The sequence below is a fragment of the Lolium rigidum genome, chromosome 7 (assembly GCF_022539505.1).
Source record: "Lolium rigidum isolate FL_2022 chromosome 7, APGP_CSIRO_Lrig_0.1, whole genome shotgun sequence".
In the NCBI taxonomy this organism is placed as follows: Eukaryota; Viridiplantae; Streptophyta; class Magnoliopsida; order Poales; family Poaceae; genus Lolium; species Lolium rigidum.
This window is the reverse complement of record NC_061514.1, coordinates 140,526,118-140,533,038: the sequence shown is the minus strand read 5'-3', so window position 1 is coordinate 140,533,038 and position 6,921 is coordinate 140,526,118.

Here is a 6,921-nt window from a genome sequence, read left to right as displayed (position 1 = left end):
AACTACTCCCTCCTCATGGGAGACAAGCAGCGTTGATGAAGATGGCGGTGGTGTCGATGGAGGAGCCTTCCGGGGCACTTCCCCGTCCCGGCGGCGTGCCGGAACGGAGACTCCTGTCCCCCAGATCTTGGCTTCGCGATGGCGGCGGCTCTGGAAGGTTTCTCGTACCGTGGCTTTTCCGTATCGAGGTTTTAGGTCGAGGGGCTTCTTATAGGCGAAGAGGCGGCGTCAGAAGGTCAACGAGGCGACGACACGCTAGGGGGGCGGGCCACCCCAGGCCGCGCCGGCCTACCTCTCGGTGGGCCCGTGGCCCCCTCCGGCCTCTCTCGGGTGTTCTGGATGCTTCCGGGATTCTAAGATGCTGGGCGTTGATTTCATCCGATTCGAGAATATTTCCTTACTAGGATTTACGAAACCAAAACGACAGAAAACGACAGCGGCCCTTCGGCATCTCGTCAATAGGTTAGTTCCGGAAAACGCATAAATATGACATAAAGTGTGCATAAAACATGTAGATATCATCAATAATGTGGCATGGAACATAAGAAATTATCGATACGTCGGAGACGTATCAGCGCGTCGTGCGCCGCCTCGAACCAGAGGTCCCAGTAGGGACTCTTCTCCGCGTACGCCCGGTCCTCCCGGAGGTCCGGCGAGAGCTGGGCGTGGCTGGATCTCGCCCAGGCGAGTGCGGACGGTGGTGGGGATTGGTGGCACCGAAACCCGATATGGGATCAGGTGCCACCCGTGGGGGAGGTGGATGTTCCCCCACGGCATGGGGGCGCCGGTGATACGTCTCCGACGTATCGATAATTTCTTATGTTCCATGCCACATTATTGATGATATCTACATGTTTTATACACATTATATGTCGTATTTATGCATTTTCCGGCACTAACCTATTAACGAGATGCCGAAGAGCCAGTTGTCGTTTTCTGCTGTTTTTGGTTTCAGAAATCCTACAAAGGAAATATTCTCGGAATTGGACGAAATCAACGCCCGAGGGCCTATTTTGCCACGAAGCTTCCGAAGACCGAAGAGAAGACGAAGTGGGGCCACGGGGCGCCGCCACACTAGGGCGGCGCGGCCCAGGAGGGGCCCGCGCGGCCCTCGCTGTGTGGGGCCCCCGTGACCCCTCCGACTCCGCCCTTCCGCCTACTTAAGGTCTTCGTCGCGAAACCCCCGATGCGAGAGCCACAATACGGAAAACCTTACCGAGACGCCGCCGCCGCCAATCCCATATCGGGGATTCGGAGATCGCCTCCGGCACCCTCGCCGGAGAGGGGAATCATCTCCCGGAGGACTCTTCACCGCCATGGTCGCCTCCGGAGTGATGAGTGAGTAGTTCACCCCTGGACTATGGGTCCATAGCAGTAGCTAGATGGTTGTCTTCTCCTCATGTGCTTCATTGTCGGATCTTGTGAGCTGCCTAACATGATCAAGATCATCTATCTGTAATTCCATATGTTGTGTTTGTCGGGATCCAATGGATAGAGAATACTATGTTATGTTGATTATCAATCTATTACCTATGTGTTGTTTATGATCTTGCATGCTCTCCGTTATTAGTAGAGGCTCGGCCAAGTTTTTACTCTTAACTCCAAGAGGGAGTATTTATGCTCGATAGTGGGTTCATGCCTCCATTAAATGCGGGACGAGTGACGGAAAGTTCTAAGGTTGTGGATGTGCTGTTGCCACTAGAGATAAAACATTGATGCTATGTCCGAGGATGTAGTTATTGATTACATTACGCACCATACTTAATGCAATTGTCTCGTTGTTTTGCAACTTAATACCGGAAGGGGTTCGGATGATAACTCTGAAGGTGGAGTTTTTAGGCATAGATGCATGCTGGATAGCGGTCTATGTACTTTGTCGTAATGCCCAATTAAATCTCACAATACTCATTATATCATGTATGTGCATTGTTATGCTCTCTCTATTTGTCAATTGCCCAACTGTAATTTGTTCACCCAACATGCTATTTATCTTATGGGAGAGACACCTCTAGTGAACTGTGGACCCCGGTCCATTCTTTTACATCGAATACAATCTATCGCAATACTTGTTCTACTGTTTTCTCGCAAACAATCATCATCCACACTATACATCTAATCCTTTGTTACGGCAAGCCGGTGAGATTGACAACCTCACTGTTTCGTTGGGGCAAAGTACTTTGGTTGTGTTGTGCGAGGTTCCACGTTGGCGCCGGAATCCCTGGTGTTGCGCCGCACTACATCCCGCCGCCATCAACCTTCGACGTGCTTCTTGACTCCTACTGGTTCGATAAACCTTGGTTTCTTACTGAGGGAAACTTGCTGCTGTACGCATCACACCTTCCACTTGGGGTTCCCAACAGGCGTGTGCTTTACACGTCATCAGCCGGCCTCCCAGAACGTCTGCGCCACCATGATGGTGACGTAGATGGGCTCCCGCTCGGGCACCGACGGCGCCATCGAGAATGCTGTCGGCGCGATTCGTCGGCTGCTGCCGGCCTGGTGGTCGTGCACGCCGGGAGCGAACTCTCTCTTTGGGGCCATGTCGGCGGAAGCTCGTGCGTGCGGAGTAGCGGAGGGGAGTGGAGACTAGATTGGATAGGGATAGTCCCCTCTCGGTCCACATTAAATAAGATGCTTGCCCACCGATAGGTAGGCCCTGGGATGCGAGAAGGCATAAGCGGAAGGACGCCGCGTGTCATCCGCGGCCACGCAAACCTGGCCCAGATTTGGGCCGCTTTGGGTCGTCCCGGACGCCGCGACCATTCATTTTTGGGAGGCATCGCTGCGTTGGGCCACGATTTTGTCTGGCGCGACCCATCCGGATGCGCGGGCTTGGGATGGGTCTCCCCGTTGGAGATGCCCTAAATAGGGGTGGAAGCAATTCACTCAATTACTCCTCAATTCGGGGCTCATGTGCCACCCGTGGGGGAGGTGGACGCCCCCCCCCCACGGCATGGGGCGCCTGCCTCCCAGAACGTCTACGCCACCATGACGGTGACGTAGATGCGCTCCCGCTCGGGCGCCGGTGGCACCATCAAGAATGCCGCCGGCGCGATCTATCGGCTGCTGCTGGCCTCGTGGTCGTGCATGCCAGGAGTGAACTCTCTCTTTGGGGCCATGGCGGCGGAAGCTCGTGCGTACGTGCGGACAAGTAGAGGGGAGTGGAGACTAGAGTGGATAGGGATAGTCCCCTCCCGATCCACATTAAATAAGACACTTGCCCACCGACAGGTAGGCCCTGGGATGCGAGCAGACGGACACGGGAGGATGCCGCGTGCCATCCGCGTCCACGTAAACCTAGCTCATATTTGGGCCGCCTTTGAGTCGTTTCGGACGCCGCGGCCATCCCTTTTTGGGAGGTTCGACGCGACCCATCCGAACGTGCGGGCTTGAGATGAGTCGTCCAGTTGAAGATGGCCTAAGATAGGGGTGGAAGCAATTCGACGGTGTCCTATGATTGAGAAAAACTCTCTAGAATTTCACTCAATTACTCCTGCATATTGTATCCCATATTGTATTTTACGAAGTTGTAAGGAGTCACCAACAGGGGTGGATGTGTTTTCCTTGTAGAAGAGTTAGTTTTCACGAAGGATACCTTGGCGCTCTCCACGGATTGCATCGAAGGGTTACACTAACGCAAAAACTATTTTTGAAGTCCGAGACCACAACACTTCTTCATATACAAGTCTTGATAGCGATATGTGCATGACATGCACATCTCTCCGTAGACCCACCTCAAAGAAAATTTGAGTGGCAGCGTGCTCTCGCGAATTCTCTTTGAGAGACAATTTCTCTAGAAAGATATTTCTGAGCGGCAAACATTTTGCCTCTTCATGACTACTGAATTAACGCCATATAGCCCGGCCTATACCTCGCTAACAACTAACCTCGCGAACAGCATATATGGTATCGGTTAAATGGCCATTTTGGGGGAACCCAATTTGACAATAGAACCACTCTTTCTCAAGTTCAACTATACAATTAAGAAATGATGGCTTACCATCAATCAAACCATGTCTTACAAGGTTTGATCATACCGCCAGGACAGTCAAAGTGTCAAAGTATTGGAGCAGTAAGAGCATCTCCATCGGTGCTCCCAATAGTGCTCCTAGTAGTTTTATTGGGATTCTAGTGAGAGAAAGCGTCCACACCGACGCTCCCTAAAAAGAGCTGGCATGTTCTGGAGCCCTATAAAAATGTTGGCGCGTCCGAAAGAATTCTTATGCGAAGGGCTTCGATCGGGGTCGCCGGCGCCTCTTCAACAAAAACTCCGCATCCAAATTCTGGAGTTTGGGGATGTGAGAACAGCATCCCCAAATAAAGGATGTTGTGTCGGCGCCTCCCATACGGTAGTACCGGTGCCCCTGCCGACACCTATTTGAGGGACGCCGGTGGAAATACTCTAACATTAGTTTATTTGACAACACATATTTGGAAAAGAAAAGAGATATCAAAGCACTTGTTTGAACTTTGGACAAGTTCAAATACAATGACAGTCCGAGCAAGACTGGCTTGCCATCAATCAAACCATGCCTTTCAAGGTTTGACCATACCCGCATACCATCGGAGCTGCACAATTAGTCAATTTAAAATGCATATGTCTGGAAAATAAGAGAGAGTACAACACATGTTTGGACTTTTCAAGGCATTCAGTTGATAGGTACTCCTACGGTCCTACTCATACTGTCATACCAAGTGTCGCAAGAGTAAGAGCATCTCTAGCAGATCCCATTGGACCCCTATCCGCATAATAACTGCTGTTTTTCGGTTTAGTGGGAAAACGGGAATTGTTCAGAAACTGCATCGGACCCCGTACCACGCTCCGGGAGGATGGAAAGTGCAATGCCGACATTGAGGAGAGGAGAGCACGCGCCGAGGAGCACATGGCCATGGCGGAGCTCATCGCGGCGGAGAATGCCACTATGATGATGAACCCGGCCGGCATGGATGAGGCTAGCCTTGAGTGGTGGAAACTTACGAAGACGCAAATCTTGGCGTTTTTTTTTTATGAAACCATATATTTCATTAGACAATCTGTTTACAGAGATTACACATATGATCACCACACAAGACAAATATGTGGCGTCAAACAACTTTGCACAAGAAACCTTACAAGAAGTAAAATTACAAGTTCACCCTTGGAGAAACATATGTCTCGCTGAAACATCGTCCATCTTCCTCCACCGTCACCATGGTAGTGCCGGAAAAAGAGACGAACAACCGCCACACCTAGATCTGGGAGAGCACCATCACATTCAATGATGCTTTTTGAGCCGATGAACCGATTGTGAAGGAGGGAAGTTGCCCGCGCTGCCATGGCTGCCGCGATGAATGCCGAGGTGAAGACGCTACGGCGAGTGGTGGCGGCCATGTCGAAGCATTGGCAACCGACGGTGACGCCGTGATCACTTCCCTCCTTCATGATGTGATGTTTGATCTTCTTTTGGTGTTGTGTTTCATGTACGATTAAGTACTTTGAACAATCTATTTTGCATGATTATATTGTTGCATTGAGAATTAACGGAGTTTACGGTTCTTGGTTGCGGGCCGAAAAACGACCGCGCAGTCAGACGCGCCAAACGCGGCTCGCATCGTCATATTCGGATATGCTGTTATGCGAGCGTGTCTGGACTGCGCGGACGTCGCGGCGCACATAATAGCATATTCGGATATCTGCGAGCTGGCGTTTGGCGCGTTTGAACTGCGCGGATGTTTTACAATCCCCAAAACGTATTTGAGGTGACCTACATACACCGATTTGAGGATTGCCGTCTGGGATTCCGCTAAAGATGCTCTAGTACCTGAAAAGTCAGTCCGGCTGCCGGACTCGCCGTGGGATATCCTACCTGAACAGATACCTTTACTCATGTCGGAAAGATCCTACCGCGCGCTGTGCACCCTTTACGTGGCAACAATGCTTGTAAAAGACCATTCTTGCTTGCTGTTATTCGCACCAGTCGAAGATGCCCAAGTTAAATCAAGCCATCATCATGGAGCTAAGCACAGCCACCCTAATCATCCTCTCCCTCGCCTCGCTAATGATCCTTGTGTCCTTACTCTTGGCGGAAAGTCGAGCAAGAGGCGGCATCACTACTGTACGGTACAGATTTAGGGGCATTCCAAACTGCCCCAATAGATAGCTAAAGTGCCCCTATTTACTTTTAGAGGCACTATAAAAAATGCCCCGGATGCTTGTGTCCCTAATTAAAATAGGGGCACTTTGAGTGAAATGCCCCAAATACATTTAGGGACACTTTTAAAACTGCCTCTAAAGATTTTTTGAGGCACTTGAATTTTGCCTCTAAATGTTTTCAAGGACACTTTGAGTTGTGCCTCTAATTGTTTTTAGGGGTACTTTGAAAACTGCCTCTAAAGAGTTTCAGGGGCACTATGAGTTATGCCTCTAAATGTTTTCAAGGGCATTTGAGTTGTGCCTCTAAAGGTTTTTAGAGGCAGTTTGAGACGTGCCTCTAATTGTTTTTGGGGCAGTTTGAGATGTGCCTCTAAATGTTTTTAGGCGCAGTTTGAGATGTGCCTCTAAATGTTTTAGGGTAGTTTAAAATGTGCCCCTGAACACAATTAGAAGCAACTCCAAGAAATGCCCCAAAAGATAATTTGAGGTAACTCTAAGAAATGCCTCAAAACCTTGTTTAGAGGCACTTCGAAAAAGTTCCAGAAAATCTAATTAGAGGCAATATAAACAGTAATGCACCTAATCCAATAGAGCCAGCACAGTGAACAATAATGCAGAAGTAATCACATTATCCGATTTCATTCCAGTATGTAATATGTATGTAGCAATTCAATGTGCAAGAAACAATTTGTCACCTACATTCTTCCTGTTAAAAAATAAACTTACAATTTCCACTAACAATCACAGTATGTAAACTCCGGTGAAACTAGGACACCCTCGACGGTGAG